Source organism: Zea mays, chromosome 1 (genome assembly GCF_902167145.1).
Source record: "Zea mays cultivar B73 chromosome 1, Zm-B73-REFERENCE-NAM-5.0, whole genome shotgun sequence".
Classification (NCBI taxonomy): Eukaryota; Viridiplantae; Streptophyta; class Magnoliopsida; order Poales; family Poaceae; genus Zea; species Zea mays.
In genome coordinates, this window is record NC_050096.1 from 104026672 (window position 1) to 104049000 (window position 22329).

Consider the following 22329-nt stretch of genomic DNA (forward strand, 5'->3'; position numbering starts at 1 on the left):
TTTTGGCTTTTCAGCCTTATCAACCTTCGTTTCAACTACCTTCACTGTAGGCACCTTCGACATTATAGCCGACTCTTCAGTCCTCTGGACGGGAGGAATAGTTTCTTTTGTTTTGGCAGCCGAGGAGGTCCCTTCGCCAAATTCAGGTATCGCGGCCGGTTCGATGTAACGCGGCCGGTGAGTTAGGACCTTCAACTTTTTTCCCTTCGGCACAGGTTCGTCTGGGGTGGCCGAAGTAGTAGCTTTCCTATTTTTCCCTTGTCCAGGCAGCAGGTAGCAGTAGTCGGGGTAGACGAAGCCAATGGCATCAAAAACTATGTTCAATCTCTTCTTTCCCAGACCTCCGAAGGCTGCGGATAGTGCATTATCTTCTGCCTTGTAATATGCTCCAAGCAGTTCATCACTTGTAGCTTCGATGCATTTCAGCCAGTCATCGTTTGATTCATCGAACATATCCCATACCTGAATGTATACTTCAGCCGGACCAGTTCACCTTCGCTAGACTTGGTGATGGTCTCCTTCGGCATTTCCTAGCTCTCTACAAGCGGCCATACTCTGAATGCTATATGCTCTTGAATTAAATCTCTTGTACTAATGAAGAAGCAGACACTGCCAAGTGCCTTCTGACACGCTTCGGCGGCGTTATCAACTTCGACCTTCGGCTTTCGGAGACCGAAGCGGGACCATATCGGGCGCATGATAACCTCCTTGATGTCCTCCCTTGGTGTCAAGTCATTCTTCACATCAAACCATTCTTCCATCCAAGCTCTGGGCCATCTCTTCCGAAATGTTGGCACTGGGTGGCTTGCGCTGGGACAGGCGATAAATCCATAACAACCGAAGTTGTTGTGGTACTGTTCTTTACCCATGGCCTTTGTCTCATACAGAAGTTTGTGCATGCTGCAGAAGCATTTCGCGCTTGGCTCTAACCCTTGGCTCCTTACTGCCTAGACGGAAACCCCCATCCTTATTATGGCTTCGGGAGTGAGCTGATGATGGAATATTTGGTAGGTTTTTAGCACTTCAACTACAAACTTACTCAAAGGGAACCAAAGTCCAGCCTTGAAGAAGCTCCGGTAGATCACAACTTCATTTTCTTCAGGGGCAGGGACGTTGTTGTCTCCGCCAGCCCTTACAATAGACATATCCCGAAAGTATCTTCCCCTCATGTTCTCAAGATGACTTTGTTTGATGGTCGATTTACCGAAAATCGAATGACTTGGTCTCCAGGGCCGATCCTTAGAATCTTCACCCCCACTTTCTGCATCATAACTATCACTGTCACCAGTATCTTCAGACAGGCCCTCCAGTATCTCCTTAGTAATCTTCTCTGTATTTGTTTTTGCCATAGACTCGATAAATCCAGCAATGTAAGGATTCACAACCTTCTTCTCCTCAAAAAGCTTCTCCTCTTCAGTCAGCTTCGTCTCAGCAGCAACCTTCTTGTCTTGAGACATTTTCTCCTTCGGAAATGACGAAATTGCGTCTTTTTAACCGAAGCTCAGAAAGCTTGAAAAACTAGCCAGCGTTAGTGAGCAAGATCTATGAAATTGAGAAAATAAAGCAAATGGCACAAGCAGCGTATCAAATGTGGTTGGTGTGAGTTCTTATTTATACGCTCAACACGCCCAAATTGGGGGGGCCGTCTGTCATTGACTGTTGCTATTCTAGCAAAGGGAAGGTGTTTTTTCAGACCTTCGGCTTAAGGCCTTCGTCCATGTTGCAGTCTGAATTCGTTACCTTAAACAAATTAATACTGCGAGGGGCTACTGCTGGGGGCTTTCGTCCTCCGAAGGTCCTCAAAAACATGATTTAACAATGTTTTCCAAGTGTGACATATGAACAGGTACCTTCGGTCTTGGGTTATGGAAAGCAGGATTGGAATGAAGGATTGAACTAGCGCCGAAGCTGCGTGCGAGGAAGCTTCGGCTTAGTAGCAGAAAGAGGAACCGACTTAAGGAGGAAAAGGCTATCTAGTCCTCGACAGTTTGTTCTTAAGTCAATAGTGAATATGAAGGGCATGAATGTAGTTTTACACAGGTTGCGTCCTGTGTCTATAAATAGATGAACATTACCCCCGTATTGTTCATGCTGACTTGTACTCGCTTACGTGTCACACTTGTACTTTCTACCTTCTGTCAAGCCGAAGGTACATATGTAATTCAAAATTGTCTCTATTTTTCCGTATTAATATAATGAGGATGAATTGATAATGTTATGTGACCGTTCATGTTGTCTCTTATGTTTCATATACTTCTTCTCTTATTAACATATACTACGATGATGAAGGTATGTCCTTCATGACCATCGTCTGAAGATCATTATATCCTAAGGGAGATAATGCTTCGAAGGACGAAGGGCATTACCATTTAACATTCTGTGTTGCCTTGTTCTTAATTCATAGCATTTGAGAACAAGTCCCCAACAAGCATGATGCATAACTTATTAGCAAATCATAATGTTAAATAGACCTTATTATTATTCCTAAAATACTAACTACTAGCTACTAACTAAAGTAGTATTTAAGTCTTACAAATAGTTCTCCTAATAAAAATAAAAATATATGTTTATATATGTAATCCTGCTATTCATTGCCTTCTTCACCAACTTCTTCATCTTCCACCGGTATCTCTTCTTGGTTTTCAGGTTCACCAGGTTCAGCTTCTACTTCTACATGGTTGACCTGCCCCCGGTTGATAGATAAGGGCTGACTCTTGCCTGTCGAGGCCTAACCTTGCTTTATTGGAGCTAGAGTGGTATACACAGCCCTATTAGGACCGTAGTTGGCATAGTATCCCGCCTGTCCACATTTGAAGGATGACCTGTTTGTGGATGTATTAGGAGCAACAGGTCCAGCTAAAGTGCTTGCTTGAGGAGGAGCATATTGGGTCTATTGAGTTTGTTGCCCAGAACTGCCACGAGCAGGTGTACTTTGAGTAGTAGTATAACGGGGATGGGAACTACTTACAACCTGTCCTTGGTTAGTAGCTCTTCTCTTCTCTCCAATCTCAACCCTCATGCTTTGTCCAGTAGTCTCTAGAAGGACGGGAATGTATGTGATATCAACCGATATTGTAGTGGCCCGATCAAACCTTCCAGCAATAGCTCATGTTTTTTCTCATCATCATCGACCTCACTAGGAGCATATCGAGATAGCTAGATAAATTTGTCCCTGTATTCGCTTACGGACATGCCTCCTTGTTTAAGGGATAGGAACTCCTTTTTAATCTTCATAAGACCAGCCAGAATACGGTAATTCCTGAATTGAGTGGAGAATTCTGCCCAGGTGATGGTGTTGGCAGCAGCGTGAGCAACGCAATATGCATCCCACCAATCCGCAGCGGGGCCAGTGAGGCGACCCGATGCATATAGCACCTTCTCTCTGTCAGTACATTGGGCTATGTTGAGAATTTTGTCCATGGACTTTAACTAGCCATCAGCTTGTAGTGGATCCACAGAGTTAGAGAATATAGGTGGCTTGTGACTCATAAACTCCTAGTGCTTATCCCTGGGAAGAGCTGGTGGTGGTGGGGGTGGTAGTTGTTGTTGTTCCTGCCACACTTGGCACATTTCTTGGCGTTCTTGCCTTATTTCCTGCCATATTTCCTATCATTCCTGGCGCATCTCCTGACGTTCTTGTCGCATTTGCGCTTGCATTTCTGTCATGGTGTTTGCCATTTGCTGTAGCAGCTGCATCTGAGCGACGACAACTGCATCTGTTCCAATCGGTGGAGGGTTCATCTCTGGTTGTGGTTGGTTAAGAGTCCTCCTGCTTCGGTTGTTAACAGGTAGATCGATACTGCCTCCCTTCCTGGTATTGACCATCTGGGTTAGAAATATATGGTAAGATAGTTTTGCAAGGGAAGTTATCTAGTAAGCCAATGGTTAGGCTAGTAGTTGGTCATAAACTGAAGGATCATGGGCAGAGCTTGATCTGTTGCTTTGTGTCTACGTCGGGATAACTATGCTTGTAAGATGAATCTTCATAGATAAGATATAATTTGTCAAGATAAGATAGATATGTGATACTAGATACATTTTAATGGAGATAATCTAGGTTGTCTAGTTATTTTATAATAATTTTCTTTTATGCCTAGATGTATATATGTAGATGTAATTGTGGGCATTACTCCACAACCCATCACACTAGATCAAAGAACACAATCAAGCAGTTATCATAAGAACAAACATTCAAGCATATACATTAAAAAATAGTTTTGATTTGGTTCCTAAGATTAGGTCTCCTATTCTTAAAGGTCACTTTAGGTACAGGATTTCAAAGTGTGAAATCCAATTTTGTCTTTAGAAGAGAAAAGATAAGAGTAATCAGAGTAAAGCAGCAATAGATGAGAAAATATTAAGGAAAGGTTAGAAAGATTCAGAGTAGTAAAGGTAAGCAAATAAGGGTTGTCTAGGTCTATCTAGGTTACGTCCTACAGTCAACATTCCTCTGATACCACTTCTGTCACACCCGGATTTTAGGGAGTCCAAAACCCGGGCGCGAAATAATCATAAAGTGTGCTAGGACCAAGTCTCACACATATGATGACTCATGGTACATAAACGAATGTCACATCTTTACTATAAAATAGAAGTTCTGTACAAAATAGTTTAAATAATTACATCATATGAAAACAACGATCTAGCAACCCAAAGTTGACTACGAGACGATGGCCTAGACCTCTCGCGAACTCATCACAACATCCTTCGTGTGCCTCATCCTGGGGTACCTGTTCTTGACCTGGGGGATGTGAGTACAACAAGGGTGAGCTCACATACGTTCATCGCTCAACAAGTTGTGGGGAATAATGTGCATGAACTCACCAAAGGTGGGAGCTCATGTGAAGTGTAAGCCTTACTAAAGAGGATGGCTAAAGTTGAACATTGCTTTTAAAGTTGGTCAAAATTTTATTAGCAGTTACTAAGAATAAGTTACCAACCCAAATAAGTAAGAGATCAAATTAATATCAACACCCACAATGCAATGCATATGACAAATTAAGTTTAGTTCCATAAATTACTCATGTGAGGGTCCGAGCCGCTCATGACCGTGAGCACGGCTGGTATACCAGTTTTACACTCTACGGAGGTTGCACATCTTTACCCACAAGTCATGTTACCCATTTGCCACGGGGTTGATCGGACCACATACGCCTGTACCAAGGAAGAGAGGTAGGGTACCACTATGAGGCCCTTAGAAAGTTCCACTAGCTTTGGAAAACCCGCTACAGTTTCTAGGGAGCGCAGCATAGGAATCCCCCGTCTGAAAAGCCATCACAGCAAAATCAGCCCGAGAACCTTTCTATATCGACCACTCCCCTACTGCCCTTGCCCCTTTCGGGTAAGGTAGTCCTCCACTAGCTTTCCTAATTAGTCAGCTAAGGGAGTCCCATACCACCCTTGTGGTAGCACTGTTTTCCCTGGTGGTCGCTCCATGTACCAATTAAAAATATGATCTTATCATGAACAATAATTAAACAACAACATAATTGGAACATGATCATACTGAAACATTAGTTTCCCAAAACCAAGTAGAGCAATAGCAAATCTACCCAATAATTCATCTATTTGCAAGGTGGGGGATAAACAATGCTAGGTAAACCTATTAGGTCCCATCAAATTAACCTAAGCATGTCACAGTGATTAACAGGAACATTATTAGGTAAAAAGGATTGATCAAGGGCATAACTTGCCTGGGACTCGAGAATCCAGGTACCAGGATGATATTCAGATTCTCGTGACCTCACTGCTATTCGTAGCAATACAAACAAACATGGTATAGACAAAATTAACATCACACCAAACATAAGCACAAACTGCATAATAATACTGTACGCGTCGCTACGAGATCGTGGGTTCGAGAACCACTAAATTCGGAGTTACGATTAACGAGTTATGATTTTCTGAAGATATAATTGTTGGATACAAAAAAATTTAAGTGAGTAATTTTAATCTAGGTTTCATAACAAACTAAGGTTACTATATAATAAACAATATTATTATGAATTTAATTCAACTGGAATGGATCAATTTGGAGTTAAAATGAATTACTTATGAATTAGTCAAGATTCTAGATTTATTTTTACACTGAAATCATTTTATCAAAATTATTTTAATTAATTCAAGCACTGTGGACCGGGGACACTATTTAAGAAGAGTTCAGAGGGTTCTGCGTAAATTCTGGACCTTTCTGTTACTGTCTTTGAACTCTAGTGGATGACAGGTTGATTTCTAAGAAAGTCGGGGTCTCTTTTACAAAATGTTTATGCCAAAGGGGTAACTTTCTATCAGATCCGTCTAATCAAAATCTGCGGACCAGATTGGATATACCCCTTAAATGAATTGGTATGCATTGTCGCCCGCCACATCAGAGATCGACAATTGCGATTTAATGAAGCAAGATCTGTTCTGGGCCGAAGGATCAAAGATCCATGGTGCTTGTTTACCTATGCGAAGGGATACACCCTAGTCTAATCCTGGCCCTCGCCAGGATGATCAACGGGACCAACCTTCAGCGCAATGGTAACCGGGTGCCACAGGCGCGCGCGAAAGGGAGGTGGGCCGAGCGGCCGACTGGGCCTGTGCGGCTGGTGGCTTTAAACTGGGCCGAGGTATGAGGAAACCGACCCAGGTGATCTTTTCCTTTTCTCTTTTTTTCATTATCTTTTCTTTTTCTTCCTTTATCATTTCTTTTCCAAATTCAAAACTTCTATTCAAATTTAAATTCTAGTTTGAACTTCAGCTTCAAATATCAAACACAAATCTAATAGGAATAATGCTTCTACTGCTTGTCATAATATTATTATCCTTATCATTATTATAATTCCATTCTTTTAACTCTTTTGCTCTCATTTCTGTTTTGTTTTTTTTTCTACTTAAATTCAAAATTTTGAATTCAAATTCGCACTAAGGTTTCTCTTTTAGATTAAATGCATTACTCAAAAATCCCAGCTTGAGATGCACATTTATTTATTTATTTATGGGTTATTTGACTAATTTGACTCCATTAATTGATTATTAATCAGTAAGGGAATTAGTAAATCTCCCAAGGTTTTAAAAATTCTCAAAACACTAATATATTTATTTATGTATATCTTTATTTTTCTTTGATACAAATTTTTGGTCTTTACACATCCTGGCAAATTGATTCATATGGACACTGTTGGTCTAGCGAGAGTTTGATCTTTTGGAGGGAAGTAGTATGTGCTTATGATTATTGACGATTTCTCTCGCTACTCTTGGGTGTTCTTTATGGAGGCGAAAAATGAGGCTTTTACTCATGCTCGCGATTTGATTCTTCGGTTGCAGAATGAGTTTCCTAAAATGTCATGAAAGCTATACGTAAGGACAATGGCACATAATTCAAAAAATACTTAGTTTGCAACCTTTTGTGCTTCTTTGGGATTCGAGCATCAGTTTTCCTCTCCATATGTGCCCCAACAGAATGGCATTGTTGAACGCAAGAATCAGAGCCTTATTGAGATGGCCAGGACGATGCTTGATGAGCATAGGACTCCTAGACGTTTTTGGGCCGAAGCAATCAACACTCCTTGCCTTGTGTCTAATCACTGTTAGAAATATGCCCTAGAGATAATCATAGAGATGAGCATATTTCTTTGTATCCATGATATATATATTGCTTAATTGAATATCCATGGAAGGCACCTTGTATTGATTAGCAATTATGTGAATTGTTTGTGAGATTCTTTACTTATATGGTTATTCTAAATGATGTCCCTAGTCAGAGTCGATGACTAGCATATGTATTAGTTGATGACTACATTTCACAAGTCATGAACATGGAGATGTTAAACTAATAATGTGGGCGCATGTATGACATGAGGCTGGACCGACCCAACGTGAGATATTGTAATATATTTCTCTTTTTGCAACATGAATACTGTATCCTTAGACCTGAGATTGTCGCATGTTTTCAAGATGTGAATTGACTTACTTAGGGACTATCAAACGCTATTCCGTAACTGGGTAGTTATAAAGGTAGTTTTGGGTTTGTCAGGAAGCATGCTGTGAGGCATGGTCAGTCAAGATGGAATTTGTCCCTCTCTTTGTGAGAGAGATATCTCTGGGCCCCTCGAGTGATTGGATCAAGAAATGCATGGCCGTGCTAGGGTTAAGAGTTAACCATTGAAAGGATTCCAATTCACAGTATCGAGAAAGAGAGGTCAGCTTAGAGCCAGACCAAATATCGTGAGACAAAGGGAACAGCATGTACGTAATGTTGCAATGGTTCGTCTGATATGATCTTTACGTGCACATAGGAGTTGACATGTCTTGCTAGAGGCCGCTGTCAATTATTGGGCCAAGTAAGAGTACTCGGGCTATGTCTATTTGTACGTGAACCTATAGGGTCACACACTTAAGGGGAAGGAAGCCTAACTCGGATTAGATCTGAAATTAGACTGGGCTTTAGGGTTAATGATGGGCCTCGGTGTCAGAAGCCCACCATAACGCCTATATAATGAGGGCGGGGCGCGGTTAGGCTTAACCTAATTCGCCACTAGCAAACGAGTAGCCGCTCGCCTCTCGCCCTCTCCAAGCCGCCGTCGCGAACCTAGCAGTTCGGTATGCGGCGTTTCCTCCCTGTACGTGTGGATACCTCGGAGGTGCTGCACCTGGAGCACTTGGACGAACCGTGTGAGGACGTGAAGGACGCCGACGACTGCACGTCACTGCTCGACGCGTTCGTCTACATCGAGACGTCTTCCGCTGCTCTGCGCGTCCAGTGGTAATTCCATGACCTATAACCGCAGTAGTTCTTGGTATTATGGGGTTGAAAATTTTGTTTTGCGCTAGTGTAGCCTCCCCGTAATCCTACAGTGGTATCAAAGGTAGGTTCCGCGTAGTTTTAGGTCTGGATCTAGGTTCATGAGATGGATCTACTTGATGCACGGTTTGATTGGATCAATTGGTTATAAAGGGTTGAAGTAGATTACATCGGATATGACTGAAAAGATTAGTTCGTCCTTCTCTGTTATGTGCGCGACTTGCCCCTACCGGCTGGAATCACCATCGGGGCTAACTGTGTACACAACCAGCAGATTGACGTAACAGATCGACGTCATGAGTGTAATCTTCTTCGGGTCGAAAGTCTTGGATTTGGGTTGATTTGATCAACCGCATGAGATTTCCAGTGGAATTTCCATACATATGGGACCGCCGTGGCTATCTGCTGTAGTGGCGAACATAAAGAAACGTGTTTGTCTAACCTGTTTTTTGCAGGACATCTTGTGATCGGTATGGCTATTGTGTGTATATGATGCATATTAATGAATTATTCATGACCTGCGTGTCGTGACCAGGGCAATACGGCTGGAGCCACATGTATTGTCCAAATTTAATGTAATGACCTGCGTGTCAACATGTGACGATCCAAAGCGTATATGTAATTTGTTTACCAGCATACGTTAGATAGGTCTTGAAGGACTCATCACCTGAAGGATGGCATACCTATATCATGGAGATGGAGATCATCGTGATGGACAGATTATTGGAGATAGGGATCACCATGTGACAGCAAGCCATACCGAATCACAACCGTTGTGTGAATGCCATTCTTAATGTTCTACTTGTTCATATTGCATATATGTCCTTGCGTGCAATGATATAAGTAGGACGATCCCACATAAATGTTTAAGCTTAAATGCCTCTCCAAACCTTGCACTATCATAAGTCTTGTACAATTGGTGGTGGGTCTATGAAATTAGGGTGCCACTAGTTTTCCTTGACTAGATAGGTTTGTATCGGATACGAACTGCAGAAAGGGTTGGTTAACTTAAACAAATTCAGCTTAATGGTTAAGGACTTTGGGGCATAAGGTTGGGAGCCGAGACATAGAGATGTCACCCAACAACAGGAGTCATATATATGATATGATTAGCAAGGAGTTGCTTACCGATCTACCTTGTCTTCTAGCGGTGATGCTAAAGCTCACTAGTAGACTTGTTAGTTGTGGGTTCTGAATCACTAAGTATCAATCGAGGGATATTGATTTTAGTGGGAGTAGACTATTAAATGTTTAATATGATTTACTCTGTCATGGATATTTTTGTCTTAGTATTTTGCATTATTTTGTTGTAGATAAATGGCACCTAGCACACCAACATTTACTTTGCGATCAATTCTTGAAAAGGATAAGTTAAATGGAACAAACTATATGGATTGGATCCGTAACCTGAGAATTGTTCTCAGGGCTGAAAAAAAGGAAGACGTTCTAGACACCCCACTACCAGAGGATCCTGGTGAAAATGCAACTGCTGCAGCTAAAACCGCTTACAAGAAAGCAATGGATGCTAATCTTGAAGTGAGTTGCCTAATGCTTGCTTGCATGGAGCCTGAGCTACAGATGCAGTTTGAGAAAAACCATGAGGTGCACGATATGATCGTGGCGCTCAAGGATATGTTCCAGACTCAGGCTAGGACTGAAAGGTTCAATGTGTCCAAAGCCTTTCTGGAATGCAAGCTAGCAGAAGGCGCAGCAGTTGGGCCACACGTAATCAAAATGGTTGGTTACAGTCAGAGGTTGGAGAAGCTAGGCTTCCCAATAAGCCAAGAGTTGGCCACTGACTTCATTTTGGCATCTCTTCCGCCCAGCTATGGAAAATTCAACACGAACTACCATATGCATGGGGCAGAGAGGGGCCTCAATGAACTATGTGGCATGCTGAAAACAGCAGAGGGGGACATAAAGAAAAGCGCTGGCAGCAGCGGCCATGTGATGGCGGTCCAAAACAAACCCAACTTTAAGAAGAAGGGTAAATCTCAAAAGAAGAAGGGAAAGGCAAAGGATACAGTATCCAAGCCAAATCAAAAGCCCAAGGCTGGACCAGCTGCAGATGCAGAGTGCTTTTATTGCAAAGAACTTGGTCACTGGAAAAGGAATTGCAAGCAGTACTTGGCCTCTATTAAGGATCGCGGCGGTAAGGGTACAGCCGCAGTAGGTACACTTGCTATTCACATTATAGAAATTTTTCTTGCTGATTCTTATATTAATTCTTGGGTATTTGATACCGGATCGGTTGCCCATATTTGCAATTCGATGCAGGGAATGATAAGAAGTAGAAGCGTGAAAAGAGGAGAAGTTGATTTCCGGGTAGGCAATAATGCAAGAGTTCCTGCGTTGACCGTCGGGACGATGCAACTCCACCTCCCATCAGGATTTATTTTGGAGTTAAATAATTGTTATCTAGTTCCTAGTATGAGTCAAAACATTATGTCTCCTTCATGTTTGATGAAGGATGGTTATTCATTTGCGAGTGAAAACAATGGTTGTGTGATCTCTAAGAATGGCATGTTTGTGGCTTTTGCATCCATTATGAATGGGTTATTCATTTTAAATCTTGATGATGCACCTATCTGTAATATTAGTGCTAAAAGGCCTCGGCCTAATGATTTAAGTCCTACCTACATGTGGCACTGTCGTTTGGGTCATATAAGTGAGAATCGCATGAAGAAACTTCATTCTGATGGGCTTTTAACTTCGTTTGATTTTGAATCATACGAGACATGTGAAGCTTGCTTACTTGGTAAGATGACCAAAGCGCCCTTCACGGGTTTACCGGAGAGGACGTTAGATTTATTGGAACTCATACATACTGATGTGTGCGGACCAATGAGTACGACAGCTAGGGGAGGATTCCAATACTTCATAACCTTCACTGATGATTTTAGTAGATATGAGTATGTCTACTTAATGAAACACAAGTCTGAATCCTTAGAAAAGTTCAAAGAGTTTCAGAATGAAGTAGAAAATCAGCGTGGCAAGAAAATTAAAGCATTGCGATCGGATCGTGGAGGTGAATATTTGAGTCATGAGTTTAGCAATCATCTAAGGAGTTGTGGAATTGTTCCACAACTTACGCCACCTGGAACGCCTCAGAGGAATGGCGTGTCTGTGCGACGTAATCGGACTTTATTGGATATGGTTTGATCAATGATGAGCCAGTCGGACCTACCTTTGTCGTTTTGGGGATACGCTCTAGAAACAGCAACTTTCACACTAAATAGGGTACCGTCTAAGTCCGTAGTTAAGACACCATATGAGATGTGGACTAGGAAGACTCCTAGTTTGTCTTTTCTGAAGATTTGGGGTTGTGAGGTTTACGTCAAGCGACTTCAGTCGGATAAACTCACTCCAAAATCGGACAAGTGCATGTTCGTGGGATATCCAAAGGAAACTTTAGGATATTACTTTTACCACCGGTCAGAGGGCAAAGTGTTTGTCGCCCGGAACGGTGTGTTCTTAGAGAAAGAGTTTCTCGAAAGAGAGAAAAGTAAACAAAAGGTGTATCTTGAAGAAGTTCAGGATGAGCCAGTGGGACAAGATTCAATAAGGGATGCTAATGTAGCAGAACAAGTTGAGACGTCTATGGCAAGAGAATCACCACCACAACCATGAAGGTCAGCAAGGCTTCGCGAGGCACGAGGAGAAGTGCTATTGTTGGGCAATAGGGAAGTGTTGTTGTTAGACAACGACGAACCTACAACATATGCAGAAGCGATGATGGACCCAGATTCCGAGAAATGGCAAGTAGCCATGAGATCCGAGATAGATTCCATGGGAGAAAATCAAGTTTGGAACTTGGTTGACCCGCCTGATGGTGTTAGACCCATAGAATGCAAATGGATCTATAAGAAGAAGAAAGACATGGATGGAAATGTTCACATCTATAAAGCTCGACTTGTTGCAAAGGGTTTTCGACAAGTTCAAGGAGTTGACTATGACGAGACATTCTCGCCAGTAGTGATGCTTAAATCTATTCGGATCATTCTAGCTATTGCCACATATTTCGACTATGAGATTTGGCAGATGGATGTCAAAACAGCTTTCCTTAATGGAAACCTAGATGAGGACGTGTATATGATACAACCCGAGGGTTTTGTCGATCCGATCAATGCTGGAAAGATATGCAAACTTCAGAAATCCATTTATGGGTTGAAGCAAGCATCTCGGAGTTGGAACATTCGTTTTGATGAAGTGGTCAAAGGGCTTGGTTTTCATCAGAATGAAGAAGAAGCTTGTGTTTACAAGAAGGAAAGTGGGAGCGCTGTTGTATTTCTGATCTTGTATGTGGATGACATATTATTGATTGGGAATGACATTCCTATGCTGGAGTGCGTCAAGGCTTCACTGAAAAAGAGTTTTTCTATGAAGGACTTAGGGGAAGCAGCATATATTTTGGGCATAAGGATCTATAGAGATAGGTCAAAGAGGCTTACAGGATTAAGTCAAGATATGTACATTTACAAGGTTTTGAAACGGTTCAACATGGAACAGTCCAAGAAAGGGTTCATACCTATGTCACATGGTAAACACCTTAGCCAGATGCAATGTCCTGTGACAGCTAATGAGCGGGAGCGCATGAGTAAGGTACCATACGCCTCAGCAATTGGATCAATCATGTATGCCATGATAAGTACATGCCCAGATGTTTCATACGCTATAAGTGCTACGAGTAGGTACCAGGCTGATCCAGGTGAGGATCATTGGACAGCGGTAAAAGGCATTCTTAAGTACTTAAGAAGGACTAAAGATATGTTCCTGGTATATGGGGGTAAGGAGGAGCTCGTTGTAACTGATCACACCGATGCTAGCTTCGAAACTGACCCAGACGAGTTAAAATTGCAATCAGGTTTTGTGTTCACAATAAATGGTGGTGCTGTTAGTTGGAAGAGTTCCAAACAGGAGACTGTGACTGACAGAAGCCGAGTACATTGCAGCTTCTGAATCTGCGAAAGAAGGTGTTTGGATAAGGAAGTTCCTCATCGAGCTTGGTGTGTTTCCTAATGCTTCTAGTCCATTGAACCTCTACTGTGACAACAATGGGGCTATTGCGCAAGCTAAGGAGCCAAGGAACCACCAGAAAAACAAACACGTACTGCGGAAGTTTCACCTCATATGGGAATTCATTAGGCGGGGTGAGATAAAGATATGCAAAATACATACGGATTTGAATGTTGCTGATCCTTTGACAAAACCTCTTCCACAACCTAAGCATGAGGCACACATGAGATCTATGGGTATTAGATATCTTCTAGATTAACTCTAGTGCAAGTGGGAGACTGTTAGAAATATGCCCTAGAGATAATCATAGAGATGAGCATATTTCTTTGTATCCATGATATATATATTGCTTAATTGAATATCCATGGAAGGCACCTTGTATTGATTAGCAATTATGTGAATTGTTTGTGAGATTCTTTACTTATATGGTTATTCTAAATGATGTCCCTAGTCAGAGTCGATGACTAGCATATGTATTAGTTGATGACTACATTTCACAAGTCATGAACATGGAGATGTTAAACTAATAATGTGGGCGCATGTATGACATGAGGCTGGACCGACCCAACGTGAGATATTGTAATATAGTTCTCTTTTTGCAACATGAATACTGTATCCTTAGACCTGAGATTGTCGCATGTTTTCAAGATGTGAATTGACTTACTTAGGGACTATCAAACGCTATTCCGTAACTGGGTAGTTATAAAGGTAGTTTTGGGTTTGTCAGGAAGCATGCTGTGAGGCATGGTCAGTCAAGATGGAATTTGTCCCTCTCTTTGTGAGAGAGATATCTCTGGGCCCCTCGAGTGATTGGATCAAGAAATGCATGGCCGTGCTAGGGTTAAGAGTTAACCATTGAAAGGATTCCAATTCACAATATCGAGAAAGAGAGGTCAGCTTAGAGCCAGACCAAATATCGTGAGACAAAGGGAACAACTTGTACGTAATGTTGCAATGGTTCGTCTGATATGATCTTTACGTGCGCATAGGAGTTGACATGTCTTGCTAGAGGCCGCTGTCAATTATTGGGCCAAGTAAGAGTAATCGGGCTATGTCTATTTGTACGTGAACCTATAGGGTCACACACTTAAGGGGAAGGAAGCCTAACTCGGATTAGATCCGAAATTAGACTGGGCTTTAGGGTTAATGATGGGCCTCGGTGTCAGAAGCCCACCATAACGGCTATATAATGAGGGCGTGGGCGCGGTTAGGCTTAACCTAATTCGCCACCAGCAAACGAGTAGCCGCTCGCCTCTCGCCCTCGCCAAGCCGCCGTCGCGAACCTAGCAGTTCGGTACGCGGTGTTTCCTCCCTGTACGTGTGGATACCTCGGAGGTGCTGCATCTGGAGCACTTGGACGAACCGTGCGAGGACGTGAAGGATGCCGACGACTGCACGGCACTGCTCGACGCGTTCGTCTACATCGAGACGTCTTCCGCTGCTCTGCGCGTCTAGTGGTAATTCCATGACCTATAACCGCAGTAGTTCTTGGTATTATGGGGTTGAAAATTTTGTTTTGCGCTAGCGTAGCCTCCCCGTAATCCTACAATCACATCTTTCTTCGGGCTTTCTGAACTAAACTTCTTATTAGCTGCGATTTGGACGGCCACCCAAGGTTAGCCATTTCAGGGTGTTTGGATGCAGATGTTTTGTGCCGAAACATGGAAATTTAGACAAATCTGTGTCTCGACCTTCTGATGGGGTTTTTTCTGGGTTATGCATCATGCTTATCGTGTTCTTAACCTAGAGACTAACCACATTATGGAGACTTGTGAGGCTAGATTCGATGAGACTGCACCTTGTCCATCCCCTATCTTTGAGCCTGCAAGTGCAGATCAGATGGGACATACCATTGTTGTGGAAGAGGAGCACTACGATGCCGATTGGGGGTGCTCCCGAGTCGACTCCGTCGGTTGCCCAGTCCAGCTTGCTTCCACTACTATGACCGACGGACCCGACCCCACTTCTTCCACCACTTGGGGTCCGCTCGAGCCAGCTCCTGCTGAGACTGGAGGAGTTGAGGCTACTGTTGAGGGGGAGTCCACTTCCTCAAGGGAGGCTCCACAACACATTCAGCGTCGTCACCCACCTCAGCAGATGATCGGGGAGCTTCACGAGTGAGTCACTCACTCTAGGTCACAACAGATTTCTCACTTTGCTCACTCAGCTTTTGTTGCTACTTTTGAGCCCTAGGATGTTGGACTTGCTTTATCTGATCCTATTGGGTTAATGCTATGCATGAGGAGCTTGAAAATTTTGAAAGAGATCAGGTTTGGGTTTTGGTACCAAATGGGTTTTCAAAAACAAACAGAGTGAGGATGGTTTGGTAGTGAGAAACAAGGCGAGGTTGGTTGCCCAAGGGTATTGCCAAAAGGAGGGAATTGATTATGAGGAGACCTTTGCCCTGTTGCTCGTTTAGAGGCCATTAGGTTCCTTTTAGCATTTGCTGCCTCAAAGGGTTTTAAGCGTTTTCAAATGGATGTCAAAAGTGCCTTTTTGAATAAGTATATAGAGGAAGAGGTGTATGTGAGACAACCCCCTGGTTTTGAGAGTTCCAAGTTTACTAACCATGTTTTTAAACTCCAAAAAGCTTTGTATGGTTTGAAACAATCCCTTAGAGCCTGGTATGAGATCTTTTCTGCTTTTAAAGGGTATTAAAATGGGATCTGGGGACAAAACTCTTTTCTCCTCAAGCATGATATAGACACCCTTTTAGTCTAGATTTATGTGGATGATATCATCTTTGGTGGTTCTTCTCATGCTCTTGTGTCTAGATTTTCAGATCTTATGAGCAAGGAATTTGAGATGAGCATGATTGGCGAGCTGAACTTCTTTCTTGGGCTGCAAATCAAGCAGATCTAAGACGGGAACTTTGTGCATCAAGGAAAGTATACAAAGGATGTCCTAAAGAAGTTTGGCATGGGCTAGGGCAAGCCTCTTTTGACTCCCATGTCCACCTCAACGACACTTGACACTGATGAGGATGGCGAACCCGTGGACCAGAAGGAGCACAGGAGCATGATTGGCTCTCTCCTGTAAATGACTGTGATGAGGCCGGACATACACTTTGCAGTGTGTATGTGCGCTCCTTTCCAGGCTTCCCCACGTACATATCTCAGAAACGTTGTGAAGCGGATTATGATGTACCTACGTTTCACTCCTGAGTTTGGTTTGTGGTACTCCTCATCGTTCGTTCTGTCTTTGTGCGGTTACTCTGATGCTGCTTTTGCGAGTTGCCTTTTAGAGTGCAAGTCTACTTCTAGGACTTGTCAGTTTTTGGGGACTTCGTTGGTTTCATGGTCTTCTAAAAAACAGTCTAGTGTTGCTCTGTCTACCATATAGGCCGAGTATGTTGTTGTCGCTAGCATTGCACACAGTTGCTTTGGATGATGGCTATCTTACGGGATTTTGGCTTGGGTTTTCATCATGTGCCTCTCTGCTTTGCGATTGCACGAGTGCCATAAGTGTTGCCAAGAATCTTGTGCTTCATTCGAGGACCAAACACATTGAGGTTCGCTTTCACTTTCTTCGTGATCATTATGATAAAGGCGACATCGATTTGCACCACGTTGATACCACTCGCTAGCTTGCTGACATTTTGACCAAACCCCTTGATCAAAAAACATTTGTTCATTTGCGAGGGGAATTGGGTGTTTGTTTCCCTTTTTGATTTGAGGGCTCCCTTTTGGTCTTTTCTTCTTATTTTTAGTAGATTTTAATATTTCATTTTCTTTTGTATTATATCTGCATATCATGTTATTTTGAGCTTCACGCTAGAATGTGATTATGCTCCTAGTAGTATGTTCTTTGTGTACATGATGATGTTATGGCATGCTTAGGCTCCCTTTGCTCATATTGATACAATATTATTGAACTAATCTGTTTTTATAATTGTGAACTTGACTATTACTTACTCAATCTAAAATTGTTCACCATTCAGATTGGCACCTAGCATGAGTAGGCTGTGTTGAAATCCTTTTTGCTATTACTAGTATGCTAGGTGTCTATGTCTCATGCTTTGAGTCATTCACTTGTCTTGATTCATTCATACTATGCTAAAAATTCAAAATCAAGATAAGTGATACTCAGAAAGATCGAGATGGGTTTGCATTTGTCATCACATCACTGTATCGAGATTGCTTCCATTTGCACTTTTGGATGAACTTGAGCGGTGTAGTGGAAGATCAAAACCGATGTTTTTTAGCTTCTAATTGCTTTTCTGCATAGGCTACACTCGGTTGAAAAGTTAGACAAAGAAAATGCTTACAATCTCTCGTACTCACATGCTTTTCAATGAAATTTCAAATCCGCTCAAAATCCGATAAATCTTGAAAATTTCAAATGATATATATTTCAGATATGTTTCTAGCATGATGAGTGACCACTTTTTGGGGTAGTTCACCTTGTTTACCTGTGACTGACACTTAGTTGATTTCTTGCTTACTATATGCTTAGTGTTGTCTTTATGGTGAACACCTCTTTGAAATGCTTAAAACTGAATCAAAATGCTTACACTTCACATATCTTGTGCATATGATCAGTTTGAGCATATGCTAGCATGTGCATTTATTGCTATACACTTAGCACAACACCACTTATAACATTTTTACACTCTGACTGGTATACTCCTGAAGCTCCAATATTTTCTCCATTTCCTAGTCTATGTTGCAATTCTTCGTTTTCTCAAGGGGAGTTCTCTTGTCGAAGGGAAGTTTTTCTTTCTACCCTTGTTTATGCTTGATGAGTTCACTTGTCAACAAGGGGGAGAGATTTTGAGATTTCTCGGTTCCTCTATCAAGGGGGATGTGTTATTTGAAGCTGTTGGTCTCAAGGAGAGATTGTTGGGAGTATTGAAACAGGGGGAGGAAAATTGAGCCTTTTGGAGCTTTTGCTAGTTGTGTTAAGTTGTTTGCCTCTTTCTGGAGGAACTAGCTTTGATTTTAGCTTTTGTGCTGATTTTATGCTCTAAATTAGTTTTTATGCTCCGATAAAGCTTTTTGTTGCTCCGATGAGCTTTTGGCTTCTTGCTAGTGGTGTTGAGCCCTGCTTTTGCCTCTTATTGAGGACTAGCCTTTTCTTGCTTGGTCGTGTTAAGTCGTTGCCCATTTCTTTGGGGACCAAGCTTTGCTTACTCTAAATGACTTGTTCGACTTTTATCTAGCTTTTGGTTATTTGAGTGAGTTTCTGTTTTTCTTCCTCTTTCTGCTTATATATGCTCATATGGTGGTGTTGACAATGCACTCATCATGGGGGAGATTGCGAACACAAAGTTGACTTGTCCCTTGTGGTTTGGGTTGATGATGAGTGATTGTCAATGAGTAGCACTTTGGGGTAGTCAGTGGACGGACCAGGGTGTGAAAATATGCTTGTGCAACCATGCCGATCGGCTTGTGGTGTGTAGGTGTGGAGCACAGGGACGGTGGTCGATGGCTAAGGTAAAGATCATGCGGGCTCGTGCTGATGGACCGGGAACGGTAAAGGGCGAGTGCCGGGTCTTGACTAATGGACTAGAGCAGCTGGGTGACCAGCCGTGGTGACTGACACCTGGGACATGCACTCACGCGAGGACGTGGTAGAGTGGACCGTGTTGCCGGCGTGGTCGAGGATTGGTGGGACAAACGTTTGGTCGTGGAGAACGTGCACGAGGTGCGGTGCTCATGGCAGGTTTGGTGATTTGGGCCTCAAAACCACCCAACGCTACATATGGTGGGTTTTGCTGAGTTTGGGCCTCAAAACTCGATGAAGGCGATTCCGAAGGGAACCGGTGTCAGCACGTGACGTGATCGCGAAGGGTGCATCAAGGCGAAGGAACTCCATTTGAAGGATGTGGTTGTCGGATCGAAAACCTACGAATTGGTCCATTTCACCCCAGGTGGAGTGGATAGGCTCTATGTAAATAGGGGTAGTTTAGGAAGTGAGAATAACCCTCTATAAATAGAGGAGAGGGCTGGTTAGTTCAATATCTCTTGGCTGCCATTTGTTTAGAGCACTCATTCTAGAGCTCCTGGTTTTCTCTCTAGGTAGCCACCAGTTAGGCCGAGGGATCCGCAGCGATTTTGTGTTTCGACTGTGTTCTTGATCTTCAAGTTTAATTAGAGGAAGGGTTGCCGGTCTGGCCCACATGGCTCTTTGGCTTCAAATCTCAGTTTGTACCCTTGATGGGATTTTGGAGTTTTATATTCTTGGTTTCTCCCTTTCCCTTATCTTGTGATTTTGTGGAGAACCTTTGAGTTCTTTTGTCATGGGTTCTGTTTGGGGTTGATTTGTGGAGAAGTAGACTCTTTGGATCGCTGCATACGCCCTCAGGGTACAATTATTGGTCATGATCCGAGTTGAGTTCTCTTTGAGTTCGTTTTAAGAAAACCCCATCCATTCGGGATTTCTGATATGCGATTTGATCTCTTGTTTGTTCGGGTTCATACTTCACTAGAGAACTTCTTACACTCCGGGCAAATTGTCTAACAAATTTGATATCAGGGTATTTTTGCTTATCGACCACTATCGCTCATGTGCGCGGTACTGTCAGACCTCCACACTATCGAACATAAGGCTGTCACTATCGCTCTGACTTTCTGGTGATTTTGACTCATATAATTTCCAAGAAGTTAGGTCTGCAGTTCATAGGGCTTTTGGTGCATACAAACGACACTGGTTTGTATTGCACTCTGATCTACTGCTCTGAGTCCCTAGAGGGCCTTTCGGGTTGATCTTTGTAAAACCCAGGTGTTACCCAAGGCCCTGGCCAAAGGAGCACACCTATGGCCTCTTATCCAATATGTAGAATAGAAAGTGAAGGCACTAAAAGTTATAGAATCATGGCTAAGCTAAGTATTGATCATATTAAGAGGGATACCCTAGCCTTCATACATTCTCACTCATGAAAAGATTCTAAAAACCTAATTTCCCCCTTAAGCCATTAAACCCTAAACATAGGATAGAAGGGAAAAGATTATGCAAATGGCCAAATCATGAAATGAAACCTTTACTAAAAATGAAGTGCATTAATAAAGCTACAAAATGTATTAAGGAGGATATTACGAAAAGGCCCCACAAAAACCCCAAATCAATTCACTAAGTGGAAAGCACACTAGAGCCATCCAAATTTTCTCTAAGTCCCAAAATCAACCCTAGCCTAAAGATCAGATGTGTTCACCCTTTTGCTGGCGCCAAAACCACTTGGTCCAAATAACGAAAAGTGGCCAAACTACCCAAGGCACACCCCTGAAAAATTTGAAACGAAACCAGGGCCATTTGACACGGTTTGGCATCCTTTTTGTCGTTGGTGAACAGTGGAGATAGACAAGACTTGGCGCCCCCATATCTTCTAAGCTAGGCCCCCATATGAACTAGCTAGCTCTAGGTGCCAGGAAGAAATCTTGCACAAGACATTTGGCGAGATTCACACATTTGTGAGCACTGCAGGCACAAGAACTTGGGCAGATGAACACGGCCACGTGTTCGACGCGCCATGGCAATGCCAGAGCACGCCCTCGGCACTCGGCCCACGCGCACAGCCCCGCGCCGTGTCACCCCCGCGCCCGCGGCTATAAAGCCCACACCGGCCTCGACCGTACACCCCCGCGCGCCCCTAACCCCACCCGAGCCCGAGTTCGCCGGCGTTTGCCTAGAGAACGGCGTGCCAGCAGCCACGCAAGCCACGACCACCGTAGACAGGCCAATCTAGCCACCCTCCACCCCATCCGACCCTTGGGATAGCTTCTCCGGACCTCAGTGAAGCTCCCCGATCCGCGGATTCGACACCACCTCACCGGAGACACCGGATCGACGTCGTCGGACTTCAACCGGCCGTCGTCGCACGTAGACCGAGCCCCACGGTAAGCCATTCGTCGATTCCTTGTACCTATAGCATCCTTAGCATCTAGTGAAGCTCCCCGTGCCATTTGATTGAACCCTACCGCCGTGAGCAGACCGGAGCACACGCCGCCGACGAGCCCGACCGCCAGCGCACGCGGTCAGCCCTATTCCGGCCATCACCGTCGACGATCCGCACCTCGGCGTGACCTCCCGGACCTCACCCAGCCCTTCACCGGACCTCCCTCACCGCCGTTAAGCCGCGCCACCTTTTTCCTCTCTGTGGTCACTGTTACAATGGGGAAGGAGCCCGGGTTGAAAGAAAGAAAATCCAGGGGGGTTTGCGAGGTCAGTGACTCAGGGAAATAGTTCCGCAGGGGCACCGTTGAAAGAAATAGTTAAAGCAAACCCCAGGGGCCTCGGTGCAAACCGGTTTTCCTTAAACCTTTTAAGTCTTATTCTTTTGAATGAATACAGAACTTGCAAAATTCATAACTCGAATTTTATCCAACCAAATTTGGTCAAACCAGGTCCTAAATATTATGAACTACTTAGGAAAAATAACAAACACCCTGAGTACTGCAAGACTTTTAGAGTTTAAATTTAATTAAGTGCACTACCCAAAACTAAATAAATAGAGGAAAAATAGAAATACTTTTGGGCTGAGGGTAAGAAAAATTAGAGACATATTTAACTACTAACTACCCTGTTTAAAA